Source organism: Mustela nigripes, chromosome 3 (assembly GCF_022355385.1).
Source record: "Mustela nigripes isolate SB6536 chromosome 3, MUSNIG.SB6536, whole genome shotgun sequence".
NCBI lineage: Eukaryota > Metazoa > Chordata > Mammalia > Carnivora > Mustelidae > Mustela > Mustela nigripes.
In genome coordinates this window covers 4,279,004-4,293,884 of record NC_081559.1, presented here as the reverse complement: position 1 = coordinate 4,293,884, position 14,881 = coordinate 4,279,004, and the positions used below count along the sequence as shown (strand labels likewise).

The window sequence follows — 14,881 nt, the reverse complement described above, 5'->3', positions numbered from 1 at the left end:
TGGTCATGATCCTGGTGTCCTGGGATCGAGTTCCGCATCGGGCTCTCTGCTTATTGGGGAGCCTGTTTCCTCCTCTCTCGCTCTCTGCCTGCCTCTCTGCCTATTTGTTATCTCTGTCAAATAAATAAATAAAATCTTAAAAAAAAAAAAAGATTTAACCAAAAGACTTATAAGTAATGTTTAGAAATATTTACAACATAGCCACACAAATCATCCCTATAATGATACAGGCTTACACACACTACTGAGCCTTTGCTATGTGCCAGGCATTTTATACATATTGTTAATATATTAATAATATTTTGGGAGTAGGTTTTCTTATTTTACGAAAGTTACGGAGCTGGAATTTAAAACCAAGCCTTACATGAAATAACTTCTTCTATGAAACAGGTTATTTGCCCTTAAAAGTGCACTTCTTTAGTTACCTAAGTGGGTAATTGGATTTTTTTGAAGGCTTTGTAGTTCAGTGATAAGTGCAACACCAGGTTATTTAATCCCTAATGTCTCATTGTGGTGGGGGCAGTGAAGTCCGCTGGTGAGGAATAAGTTTGTAGTTTCTCTTGGGAAGAAATGCATCCCAAAGTAGGTTAATTCAGCTCAGCTACATTATCTTTTTAATGATAGTGTGAACACCTTCGGTTTCTGTTCTAAAGAAGTTCCTTTCAGGTGCACCATACATCTAAGTAGCCGCCTGAATTCATTGTTTGTTCAGCTGAGAAAACAAAACATTAGTGGCAACTGAACAACTCAGAATTCATAAAACAAAATTATTTATTGGCAGATTAATCTCATTATGTATCCTAATCCTCATACTTAAAGGGATATTGTAGAAAATGCTACAAGTCACAAGTCCAGCTGGCTGACCACATTGCATAGGATCAGAAGTCCTTTCCGAACTGTGTGTCTAGAGGACGTGCTGTTTGCTGAGGTTTCTTGTTATCCAACGTGGCTGTGGAGGGAGTGTTCACGCGCCACCGCAAATTCCTGTGTTGAAATCTGATCCCCAACGTAAAGTGGAATTTGGAGGTGGGGCCTTTGAGAAATGATTAGATAAGAAGGCGGAGCCCTCAGGCATGGGATTGGTGCCCTTGGGAAAGACTCCAGGGAGCTCCCTCACCCCTTGTGCCCTGGGAGGTCACAAAGGAAAGAGGCATGTCCGTGAACTAGGAAGCGGGCCCTCACCAGACACCCCAATCTGCCAGTGCCTGGACCTTTGACTTCCCAGTCTCCAAAGCCGTGAGAAATAAATTTCTGCTGCTGATAAGCCACCCAATCTATGGTATTCTGTTCAAAGAGTCCAAATAGGCTAACACATATGTAAAAATAAATAACTCAGTTATAATTTTAAAAACCACCTCTCCTGCTTTCGGAATCTTGGTCCTCGATGTGCTCTAGTTGGCCCAAGAAGAAGCAGGTAGCAGGTTCTGCTAACGTCATTCGTGCCTGATCTGTGTTGCAGTGGAGGGCTTGGTGACCCTTTATGGAAGTTTTCCTTATATTCTTGGCTTATCTATAGTAAAAATAAATATTTCTTCTTATTTTATAGCATTATACAGCTTATACACTTTCTCTCCTTTCACACACAGGCGAGCACACACATACACCAATAAATCACCTAGAAGAAACAGTCACTGCTTCTGTACAAACCCCTAATTCAGATCATTTTCCATGTGAACATAGAGAGTCCCAGTTGGAAGAATATTTACAGATAATGGACCCTAAGTCCTCCCTTTTGTTAAAAAATATTTTTTTTTCGCATTTCTGGATATATATGCCCAAAATTGTGAATAAGAGTAACACTACAGCCTCTAATGAATTAAGGCTCTCAGTAATTTCAGTAATTATCATTATAGGCTGCTAATATCATGACAAGGCGGACAACAGTCAAAACAATGAAATCAGAATCTCTAAAGGTGGGACTTAGACATCAGTGTATGCTAAAACCTCTCGGTGTACCACCAAATCAGAGCCATAGCAGGTTAGAAGAGACATTTTTTTTTCCCCCAGAATATTTTCTTTATTTTCCACATACCTGTTCTGGAACAATATTTCCCTCATTCTAGCTTGGGAAATCCTGCACTGAGATAAGCTTCTAGAAGTGGAATTACTGAATGAATGCATAGTTAAGAACTCTGACAGGTATTGTCAGTTGACATTTTAGGAATTTTGAAGAGACTTATAATCCTGTTTGCCCTTTGTATGCTCATTAAACATAACATATTAATTCACTCAACAAGCCTTTACTGAACAACTACAATGTGCCAGCCCTGAGACTGCATCAGTAAAATAATTATAATAATAATACAAAGTCCCTAACTTCACGGAGCTTGCATCCTGGATACATAAAGTTACATAGTCTATCAGAGGGTGGTGAATAGTGTGCTGGAAAATGAAGCCAGGGACAGGGTAGGGATTCAACAGGAGTGACTACCGAGAGTGGGCAGGGGAGTGACATTCGCGCCAAGACGAAATGAGAGGAAGGAGCCATGGAAGAGCTCGGGCCGCCTGCCCTCTCCCGGGAGCAGTGAGCAGACGGCGGTGACTGAAGCAGGCGGACAAGCGGAGCGGGTGAAGGATGAGAATGGGGACGGGGCGTCACAGAGGAGGACGCTGAGTTGGCCTCCGGGACGGGGGTCTGCTGGAAGGTTCTGAGCAAAGGCCCAACACGCTTATCAGACTAACAGGATCGCTCCGGCCGCCGGGTGCAGACCAGAAGGAGCTAGAGTGGAAACAGTCAAAGATGATCGTAGGAATCCACTTGAGACGCTGTGGCTTGCCCGAGAGTGGGCGCGGGGACAGTCGCGAGAGGAGGTCAGGTTTCTACATCCATTTGGAAGAGACAGCCAACAGGTTATAAGCAGAGTTTGGGAAAATGAGAGGAATCAAGTAGACTTCTAGACTTTCAGTCTGAGCAGCTGGAAAGAAGGTTGTCGTTCACGGAAAGGGTGAGACTCCCGGGGGGACCGCTGGGCAAACGTGGGAAGATCCGGAGGGCCACCTCAGACACGCAAGGCCACGAGGCAGGACGAGCACAGGAAGGAAAGAGGTGCCCGGGCAGCCGGCGAACCGAATGTTTCCAGGAAGACGGGGTGATGTTTGTGTCGAATGCTGCCGATAGACCAGCGAGATAAAACCAAGGGTTGGTTATTCGGTTTAGAAAAAAGGCAAGTAATGGCTGACTTTGACTAGAGCAGTTGCCTGGAGTTGGTGGGCCTGAGAGCCTGAATGGACTGAGTCAGGGGATAGTGGAAGTCGAGGAACTGGTAAAAGAAGTGTGCCCAGCGCTTTCTAGCTGCAGAGTGGAGCAGAGCAGAGGCAGTACTTAAGAGGACAGTGGGACAAAAGAGGGTTTTTTTTTTTTTAATTTTTAAAATTTATTTGACAGAGAGAGAGCACAAGCAGGGGGAGCAGCAGGCAGAGGGAGACGCAGGCCGCCCACTGAGCAAGGAGCCCAACGTGGGACTAGATCCAAGAACCCTGGGATCACGACCTGAGTTGAAGGCACTTAACTGACTGAGCCACCCAGGTGACCCAAGAGAGACTTTTTTTTAAGGTGTGAAAAATCGGATCATGACTGTGGGCTGAAGAGAATGTTCAGTAGGTAGAGGGAACTTCTGGAGACACAGCCTTGTCCTTGAGTAGGTGAGGGGGGAGGGGGTGAGAGAGCCTGTGGAAGGGCTGTTGGGAGCCCACAGGATTCCTCTGGAGCAGCCCAAGGGAGACGCTGGTGGTGGGGCGACATGACGGCGTGCGTGTGTGGACGTCCCCTTCTGGTTGTTACTGCTTGCTTGCTTGCTTTCTATTTAGTTATTTAGATTCGATTATTCAATATAAAGCACATCATTAGGGGGCGCCTGGGTGGCTCAGTGGGTTAAAGCCTCTGCCTTCGGCTCAGGTCATGATCCCAGAGTCCTGGGATGGAGCCCCGCATCGGGCTCTCTGCTCAGCAGGGAACCTGCTTCCCACCCCACCCCCCTACCCCCGCCTGCCTCTCTGCCTGCTTGTGATCTCTGTCTGTCAGATAAATAAATTAAAAAAAAAAAAAAAACACATCATTAGTTTTCATGGAGTGTTCGATGATTCATTAGATGCATATAACACCCACCGCCCATCACATCACGGGCCCTCCCTAATGCTACTACTTTCTGAGTTAAATAAGCAAGATCATCCATTTTGGGTGAAGATGCAGACAAGACGCTAGAAGACTGACGTGTGGAAGAGGGTATGAAAGAGTTGTCGGGGAGCGTGGGAGAGTGAGTGAAGCAGGGAAATGGATGACAGCTTTACAGCAGGACTAATCGCTCACGTGAAGGCAGTCCGTAGTAAGTTTAGAGTTAGACCACTGCACATAGTGCTTTTCTTTTCTTAAGACACATTCATCTATGAAGATCTGGGCACAGACTAGGCTGAGATTTGGATCTAACTAGTATTGGAGTTTTGCCAAGTGACAGTAACCCTGTTTTCTTTAGTGTGTGTTGTACAAATCTTTCCTGGTTTGTGATTTGCCTTCTCCTTTTGTCTCTCTATATTTCTTTGAACTACAGTAACTTTTTATATGGTCAAATCTGTTGTCTTTTTCCTATGGCTTCTTCCATTGTTTTTTTTTTTCCTTGAGGGAGCCTTTCCTCAAGAAGGGATGATATAATCTTTCTTTTATACCTTCTCCAATTTTTTATGATTGAATTTTGAACTCTTTAATCTATCTGTATATATGCCGTGATGCAAAGTTCTAATAAAATTGTCATCAAAATGTCCTTCCTCTCCACATTAATTATTAAAGAAGCAATTCCTTATCCTTAAGTTTATAATTTCTTTAAAATATGTTACCTTATTATCTTTCTATATTTTGTAAGTTCTCATTCCAGGTTATCACATTTTTTTTTAAGATTTTATTTATTTTTTAATAGAAAGAGACACAGAGAGGGAACACAAGCAGGGGCAGAGGCAGAGGGAGAAGCAGGGAGCCCAATGCGGGGCTGGATCCCAGGCCCCTGGGGTCATGACCAGAGCTGAAACTGAGCCACCCCGCTGCCTCGGGTTATCACTTCGGAGTCACCAATTCACCTGTATAAAGCTGTAACAATGGTCTATTTATGATTCTTCAGCATCTGATAAGGCAAGTAACAGCCTCCAGCCTCTTTTTTGTAAGTAGTCTTTAACCCTTCTTACTTATTTTTCTAGAGAATTTTGTCATGATTCAAAAACAGACTCCTCTTAGGGTTTGTTTGGAATCAAAAGAAGCCCGAAATCTTAATTTGGGAAATACCACTTTCTTTATGATATTTAAGTTCCCCATTCAGGAACCATGCTCCGATCATCTATTCTGGTCTTTTGAATTGTACTGGGTTGATTACTCATTCATGTTTTTATACACTTCAAATCTCCCTGAAATATAGTTTTACTTTGATTTTGATTTTGCTAGAGTAATTTTTCAAGTAATTCCTCAAGTAAATTCCCCAAAAAGAAAAGCAGAAGATAACTTTCTGATAGTTTACACAACCAAAGAATTTCTTTTTCTCACATACATATGACATTTGGGGCAGGTATAGAATCTTCAGATTGTAATTTTTCCTCTTAATATTTATCGCCGGGTCCAATGGATAGAATATTCCTTGAAACAGTACTATTGAAGGAAAAAAGTGGAAAACCACCTAAAGGTCAAAAAAGAAGAGATTTATTAAATAAGTTAGGACGAATTAGTAGGAAAATCTATCACCTATTTTTTAAAATGAGGTAAATATATGCACGTGATAAAAAAAGATTATGTGGGGAAAATGGGAGACTGCATAACTATGTACACTATGATTAGATTTTTGAGAATAAAACCCTAGCTGGATATATATTGGTGTATCTATTTTCATGTCTATTTATCTGGAAGAACGCACATCAGGTATTAACAAATCACAATGGATATTAAAATTAATGTGTGTGGGAAGAACCTCCACTTTTTATTTTATATACCCAGTTATTTGAAGTTTTAAAATTATATATCATTCTTAACCAACAGGTGTACAATTTTGTCCGGCCAATATGCACACTTCACCTTTTTCCACCCCTAAACTGCCAGCCACACTCCCTCCTACCAATGCTGGGTTAGGTGCCTCTTCCAGGTGTTCCCAATGACACACGACACTTATTTGAATTATAATACTTTTCACTTCTTTTATAATCGCCAATTTATTTATCTCTTCTTTCCAGGTAGACTGAAGAGTCGGGTACTTTCCCTATTTCATCATTTTTGGTGATAGATACCTTATGAAGTAATTGTTTAATAAGTGTTTGTTCAAAGTGTCTATGATTCAAAGGAGAAGGTGTTATTACCTAGTTATTACCTAGTTCTCTGGAAACTAGAAGGGCAGCGTTGGGAAGGTAGAAAAGGGAAGCGGTAGAGGAGGTGAAGAGTCCTGGGGAAAAGCAGCCAGTCCCCTGTGCGAGTGATTCCCGTCACGGCCACCTAAGCCGCCAGAGCGAACGAGGTGGAGACTTAGGGGAAAAGCCATGCAAGAGCGCCGAGAAGGCGACCAGCCTCCTTCACTGGGGGATTCCACACCTCGACAGGAGCGGGTGATGTCAATGTCTTTCTCCGGCGACCCAGTGGTCACATACCCCATGCGGGCAGGATACAGAGGAGCAGCAGGAAACCTCTGAAGAGAACGTTCAAACGCAACTAAGATAAAAGCAAGAGAAAGCAGCGCTTGCGTAACAGGGAGAAGACTAAGCTGTCCCAAAAATGAAACCAAAGAGTATGCATCTACATGCAGAGGCTTAAGTAACAGCGAAGTCCATATCCTTCTCATGTTACAGGAAGGTGTGCAACCCCGCTTGGCAGGAAAGCCACCCCAGGATCACCTCCCTTCCATGTGTTATTGCTCCGCTATTACCTGAGGTGACCGCTCCATCGTCGTGGTCAGAGTTGGACTGTGGGCACACTCAGTCTTCCGACCTATGCAAAAGGAAGAGAGGAACTCGAGGCAAGTGGCTTATCTTTTAAGAGAGAAGTGACCCAGAAATAACACAGTACTTCAGCTTGCATCCCATCAGCTAAAATGTAGCCACATAATCATATCTAGCTGTGGAAAGAGGATAAGGATGTGGTCTCTGGCCAAGTAGCTGTGGATTCAGTGTCATCGGTTTCTACAGAAGACAGAAAATACAGACTTTAGAGAAAAATTAGGAGTTTTGCCGCATAAATCAAATATGGTGCTCATAACCGACCCGAGACAAGTGAAACGCCATCAAATGCTGGTTTAAGACAACTAATGAACTAATGTACGTGCAGTGCAAAAAGCAAGATCTTTGCGTGTAATTTAAAGCTAAAGGGATTGTTTTTAATGATGAGATTATGTCCTTTCTATTTTTGACGTTAAAATCTAATGATACAGTGGGGATGGTAGATAGCATTTTAATTATCTTTTTTTACTTCTTCTCTTTCTTTCTTTCTTTTTTTTTTTTTTTTTTGTAAAATAAAGGTTGACAGTACTACATCAGTATTCTCATTCTCCAGTTCATGTATGTGTGCTTGTTGAGATTTTACTGATTCTTGCCATTCTGACGTGGGACCAGAGCTCCATCAGACCACCAAGCACAGAGGCTCCGCAGAGAGGCCAGGATAGGATTGTTCTTATAGCCTGTTTTTCCTTCAACAGGAAGAGGACAGCTCGTCCACAGGTGAGGTTTTCCGAACTCTCCCCATTGGGAGCCACCATCATCTCCCTCTCCATGGCCAGATAGGGTCCCCTCCTCTGGGCTCCCAGAGTAATCTTTACATGGTTCTGCCGTAGCATTTATCATCTTGTGTTGTATCCCAACAGCCTCATTTTTACTTAATCACTTCTTCAAGGGCTCCATCTTTAAAAACAGACACAGTTTGGACTTCACCATATCAGTGGTGGGTACACAGTTTCACCCACAACAACATCTTTATGACCCTTGCTGATTAGAAACCAACCCAGGTTCTTATTTTTAGTCAACTTGAACAGAAATGTAGAAGTGGGAAGTCAAATCTCCTTTCACACTACTCTTCGTGATAGTAGCGCTCGGTAGTCAGACATACTCGATGATTCGGGAATAAACGAGGGAGTGACTGAGCAACAAGGTGGTCCCCATATTACACCTGAGGAAAATGACACACACCAGAAGACCAGGCAACTTTTTTTTTTTTTTAATATTTTATTTATTTAGTTAAAGAGAGTGAAAGCTCTTGCTGGGGGTGGGGCAGAGGGGGAGGGAAAGAGAGCATCTCAGGCGGACTTGACGCTGAAGCACAGAGCTCAACACAGGGCTTGATCTCACCATTCTGCAAACATGACCTGAGCAAAAATCAAGGCTAAGATGCTTAACCGACTGAGCCATCCACATGCCCCAAGGCCATTATCGTAAGGTCATAAAACCAATTTACCATGGGAGAACCCTAACCCAGCTCTACCAGTTTCTCATCTAATATTCCTTCTACTATCCTTTGCTACTTTTTTTTTAAGATTTTATTTATTTATTTGTCAGAGAGAGAAAGAGCACAAGCAGCGGGAGCAGCAGGCAGAGAGGCAGGCAGAGGCAAAGGGAGAAGCAGGCTCCCCGCCAAGCAAGGAGCCCGATGTGGGACTCGATTACAGGACCCTGGGATCATGACCTGAGCAGAAGGCAGTGGCCTAACCCACTGAGCCACCCAGACATCCCCCTTCGCTACTTTTTACATTTATTGTAATTATTGAATAAAGACTTGTGGTCCTCATTTTTAATGTCAACGTGGGTAAGCTGAAGATTTTATATTTCTCTAAAAGTGACCAAACTCAATACTTTAAATGATTTTAACTTACATTTAGCCTTGTCTGAGGATCTTTTTGTAGCAAGAAACAGATATGCACTCAGACTAATTTTCAGGTATCTGTTGCTGCTAACAAATCTTGTCAAAATTTAGTGGCTTAGAGGCACCTATTGACTCAGTTGGTTAAGCATCTGACTCTTGATTTCAGCTCAGGTCATGATCTCAGCGTCCTAAGATCAAGTCGTGCATCAGGCTCCCTGCTCAATGGAGAGTCTGCTTGTCTCCCTCTATCTCTGCCCCTGTCCTTGTCCTCTCTCTTTGTCTCTGTCCCTCTCAGATAGATAAATCTTTTTTAAAAACAGTGGCTTAAAATAGCAAGTACTTTATTTGTATGATTCTGTAGGCTGGTCATCTGAGAGGGATTTCTGATGACCTCGCCTGCAATCAATCAAGGTCTTTTACAGCTTGGACTCTGGAACTCAGGGTTGCTTTTGTCACATTCTGTTGGTCAAGGTCAGTCACGAGGCCAACCAGGATGCAAGGGGGTGGGGATAGAGCCTCAGCCTCTCGACAGAAGGAGTGGCAGCTTCGTATTGCGAAGATGCGTGTGGATACAGGAAAGTGTGACTCACTGGGGGCCTTATTACAATGTTTTCCCACAGCTGACATTTCCCACAGGATAGCATTCGGCTTGCCAGCCTTCCTGTGATGCCCACGGCTTCCTTTAAACAAACTGAACAGTTCTCATGGTTCCACGATGCACTGTGTGACTCTGCCAACCGGCTTCAAGAAGTCAGACCAGAAATTAGTACTTACATTAGTTAAGTTTACGACTAACTTCAAGTGAGATAGAATCCCACATGGTCGGGTTTAAAAGAAGAAATTTATTTCTGGCTTTCAGAAAGTCCAGAGGTAGGTTCTTCAGGATTGGCCTTGGCCTTGAATTATCTGGCCCCTTCAATCTTCTCCTTCCATTCCCAAGGTTGCCTCATGATCCAAAGCTGCCAGAGCTCCGGCTATCACAACTAATCCCACCCAACAGGGTGGGGAAAGGGGAGGAAACATAGAACCCACTCCAATTAAGGATACTTCTGGAATTTGAAAACCCAGTTTCCTCCTATATCCCATTGGCCTGCACTTAGTCAGAGAGCCATGCCTGTCAACACAGGGGTTGGGAAATGTGTGCTATTTCTGGTGGCCTATACCCCGCCAGAAATCAGGGATTCTCCTGCTACAAAATAAGGAGCAAGCAGATACTGACCGATGATCACAGCCTGTGCCACAGGGCTTGACCCAAGGTAGATATCTTCACACTGTCTGTGGGCATATAATACAGCCCGGTAAGAGATGCATTATTTATTACCTCACTCCTTCTGCGAACATAGTACACATTGTGTCCTTGCATGTGCTAACCACTGTTCTAGTGACTAAAAATAGGCAGTAAACAAAGCCAAGTCGCTGCCTTCATTTAGCTATTCTGTTGCTGGAAAGATAGGCAATAAACAAATACACAATGTAATGCAAAAGAGTGGTAAGTGCTGTGAGTAACTCATCGAGATAAAGGGATAGGTAGTTAAGGCATGTGGTTAGTAGGGACAGTTCTTTTAGATAGGTGACATGTGAGCAGGGACCCAGATGAGGTGAGCAACAGCCCTGCAGATCTAGGGAAAAAAGGCCAGAGGCCGAGGGAAGGCCCTGAAGCAGGAGCTCGTTGGAAAGTCTGAGGAACAGCGAGGAGCGGGCGGAAGGAGAGCGGGGGAGGGGAACGGCAGGACAGGCGGACAGAGACAGCCAGAGGTCAGTTCTAGTAAGTCCTGCGGACTAGACTGTGAATCAGATACCCCTTCTTCAGGAGTCGGAAAGCGAAGCGGCGTCACGGGTTCTCAAGATCACACCGTCAAGATCTCAAGACGAAGAGTCTCCAGGACGCCTCAGGACCCGCGCGGTCCCACTTGTGGCTGAGATACCAACGGACACAGAGCAAACCCACTAAGGGGGGGAAGCTCACAAGCCAAAGTCTGGAGAAACAATGTACGAGCTTCCAAGAGTCTCGTCCCAGGGAAGTCCCACAAAGGGAGCTTATTTCCTCCAGAAACCAGCTGTGACCACAGCTATGACATTCTGTCTCCCAGGGAGGCTTATGCCCAGGGGTTTTTTCTGAGGGTCGGTCACACGGGTGTCCTCGTCCTGGCATGTACCAGCTTCCTGGCTGCCAGAGGCGGGCACGTGTCCAGCACGAGCCATGCTGTTGTACAAACAGCTCGGGCAGAGCGAGCTACTGCACCATTGAACGAACGGGCGGAACCTTCCGGAAACCCAGGCTTTCAGATGCTGGGCAAGGGCCAACCTCGCTAGCAGGGCTTTCTAAGAAGCGAAGTCCCGGGCCGGTTATTAACTCTGTTCTGCACCGAAGCACACAGAGATGCTCTAAGGCCCCTGGAGTAGGAGCCGCGAGACCACAGCGAGACGACGCCGGCAGCATGAGCTCCTAGAGGCAAAGAGTAAACAAAATTCCTGAGACAAACTGTCCCGTCTGTGGAATGTGGAGTTTTAGTTTTAGACACACTGAGAAGTAGCCAGCGGGCAGCAATACAGGAGGAAGAAGCAGAAAGGAGAGAAACTGGGTCACGGGACTGGAAGAGTAACTCGTGCGGGAAGAGCAGGTGCCCGCCTGGGTGGCCACAGCCGCACAGCGCTCTGGGGACGCTGGAAGGGCTCTGTGATCCGGAGGCCCGTGGACGGGGCTCTGCGCCTTCCTGACGCCTGATCGTTCTGCCGAAATGGTTTCCCATTCTTGCCTCCTGATGTCCGTTTGGATCTTTGTAGTAAATTCCAGTCGCCAGGATCAGAGACGTTTCCTCCAGAAACCAGCTGTGCCGACAGGACCCCAGCTGGGCTGGGCTCCTCGAAGTTCAGACACCTGGGTTTTCAGCCACTGGCAGCGCAGACTTAAGGAGGGAAACCCCTATGGTGGCCGAGGGCTCAGCGGCCAGGTGGGTGAGGGACCAAGGCCCGCAGCACGGCGTGAAGGCCTCACCTTCCTCCCGGAGGCCTGTTCTCGTCAGAGCGAACCACACACAGCCATACTCACACGCAAAGTGGACTTTTTAAACTTTTTAAATGTTGATCCTGCTTTTCACTCTGTTTAGAATTTCAGGGCTTTTCATCCTCAAAAAATACCTAACCACGAATGCTGTTTGCATTATCCCCGAGGCCTCCCCAACGCCTCCCTGACCGCACTGTCCCCCGGCCCGCCGCAGTCACTGCTTCCCTCTGCGCGGCTCTCTCAGCGACGGGACACATGTCTGCTGTAACAATCGTAAAACATTTTATAATCGACTGTTTAGGCATTTGTTCTGAAACAAATTATGTTCCTAGCATAGTGCTTGACAAAGGGCAGTTCTTAAATAAATGTACATTTGGAGAATGAGTGAATGAACGAACCAACCAAGAAACAAATGCAGGGAGGCACATTGTGAAGCGCCTGATCCAGGATCCGGGGCCAGAGCTCCGGCGCCAGCACACCCAGTTCTTAATTCTCATGCTTGAAACAATAATCTCTCTTATTCACTGGGGTGCTTATTATTTTCTAAAATTGTATTGGTTTTATGTTATTTCTCTGAAGATATTATGACTTTACAGATGTTAAATAACCATCTTCGCATTGATTCTAATGATTTTCCTAGTGAAAATAAAATTCTTTTTTATTTTCTAATTATGGGAGGACTTAAATATACCCCATCCATAAAAGGATATGCTAGATATACTCAATTTTGTAGACTCCAAGGATGTTTATACAAGAGTAAACACACATACTTGCTCTCCTGATATGAAAGTGTTTCCTATCACTAATGCCTTATGGATATATGCATATTTTTAATTAATTTTTCAAAGGGAAATAATTTCAAGTAGTATTGTTTTCACAATCCACTACTTACAGCACTGAAAGTTGAACTGCCTAAGAGATTTTACGTAAAACTAATTCTAAAGGCATAACCAGGATCGTTGCAAACATTAAATTGAATCTCACTCAGGTTGTTACTCTTTCTGCAAGATCTCTTCTGACTAATGGCCTTTTACAGTCTGATAGTATATTTTATAGCTTTCCTTTACTTCCTTGAGAATTATTAGAATCAAGACCTTTTTAAAAATGCTTCGATGACTGCTGTAGCTAGCTGTTGTTAACACACAAGGGGTTTCAAGAACTAAACAAAATATATTACCAGAAATTGAGGACAGATTTTTTTTTCAGTAGCATCATCTGCAATTGAAGCTAATTAGAATTAATTTCCAGTTTCCAAGATTAGCCATTGAAAAGAGGGTTTACAAATACGTGTGGGGGCGTTGCCTGTTTCTTGTGTGTATATGCGGAGAGGGGTTATTGCTGTGGCACTGGAGAAGCAGACTTATGTTTGGGGAGCATTTTCTTTGATTTGGGCACTTAGCACACACTTTCATTTTATCATCGCAACACTCCACTGAAGCCGGACTCTTCTCCACATCGCACGGATGGGACAATGTGGATAGGAGAGCGGCTCCGGCTACACCACTGCTATTCAAGTGGCAGAGACCCAAACTTTGGAGTCAGACAAACTTGGTTGTTTGTGTCTCTACCACCCAATACACAAGGCCAAGTTATCACGTCACAGGATACAAATAGCTCCGTATCAATGTAACCTAGTCCGGATATCATCCCTAAAATGGAGTGACCTGCTTAGGGATTGAAGTTAAAACAACAACAACAAAAAAGAATTGAAGAAGGGTCAGCAAATTACGGCCCCAATCCTGTTTTGTAAATAAAAACTTATGGGACAGGTGCTGAAGCCATGTTTGTCTTGTTGCTGACGGCTGCTGGTGGCCACAAGGACAGAGCTGAGTAGTTGTGACAGAAATCATATGGCCCACAGAGCCCAAAATATTTACTATCGGACCTGTTACAGAAAAACTGCGCTGACCTCTGGAGTAGAAGCAATGTCCAGTGCTGTCCCAGGAAGATGGATTCAACGCCAGGGGACCGTGAAGAGCTGTACTCCTGCAGAGGTGTGGGGGGTCTGCCTCCTCTGCCTTCACCCGGAGGACGTATTTTATAAAATGAGTCAATTCTTCTTGCCCTAACCTATTGCCATCGAGGAATCTCATCACAAATACTATTCTCTAAGTTCCACAATAACTGAAAACATGGACGGAGAAAACCCACATAATATCGTTGCTGTGAAAACAGAAACGAACGGTGAATTAGAACAGAAATAGAAAACTAACAGATATGCAAAACTCTCCTAGACTGGTACAGGCTGTCCACCCCCGAACCAATCAAACCTTCGTAAGGGAGATGGAATTCAGCGATTGGCTTAAATTAGTCGTGACCACTTGCAACTCAACAATGTGATGGCTCGTACTAAAGATGGGGTTAACAGGTCCGCCACTATATTCAAGACAATGAATGTGATTTTCTGATGAAGGGTCTACTAAGACACCACATGAAAAAATACAATCTTAATTAAAACGATACAGCTTGTCCTTATTATTTTCCCATTTGGCACTCACTGAGCCAACTGAACATAAACATAAATTTTTTGTTCATCACAAAAAATTGTTTAAAATTTCAAAAGGGTCATTCTGGAAACTTTTGAAATTTCCAAAATTGAGAAAAACAAACAAAAAAATGTACATAGTTTTTTGGCTTTCTTCTTATGCCATTGACAGACATGTCATTTCCTATGCATAAACACACACCCTGCAAAGTACCATATGCCTTTTCTTTATTTTCCTCTTAAATAAAAAAATTAATCCAGCTTATTTATGAGAAGACAACACATTGACACAATTAGTCATTCTAAAGGTGCTAAAGGGTGTCTCAGGAGTCATCCCTTTTTTTTTTCTTTTCCCCTAAATATTTTATTTATTTGTCAGAGAGAGAACACAAGCTGGGGGAGCAGCAGGCAGAGCGAAAGGGAGAAGCAGGCTCCCCGCTGAGCAGGGAGCCTGATGCAGGGCTCCATCCCAGGACCCCGGGAAGATGATGTCAGCTGAAGGCAGATGCTTAACCAACTGAGCCACCCAGGTGCCCCAAGTCATCCCCTTCTTATCTCTGTTCCCTCGTCACCCATTCTAATGGCCTTG

At 44.3% G+C, this 14,881-nt stretch overlaps 1 long non-coding RNA gene across 1 annotated transcript; it reads right to left on the bottom strand.

Annotated features, from left to right (window-relative positions):
* Positions 1 to 825: 825 nt before the first annotated feature.
* On the bottom strand, positions 826 to 7,492 carry LOC132012809 (uncharacterized). Its single transcript, XR_009402767.1, has 3 exons — positions 6,882 to 7,492; positions 5,526 to 5,651; positions 826 to 1,510 (listed from the first exon to the last, which is right to left on the bottom strand). It is a non-coding gene; the product is annotated as an uncharacterized LOC132012809 (long non-coding RNA).
* Between the last annotated feature and the right edge of the window lie 7,389 nt (positions 7,493 to 14,881).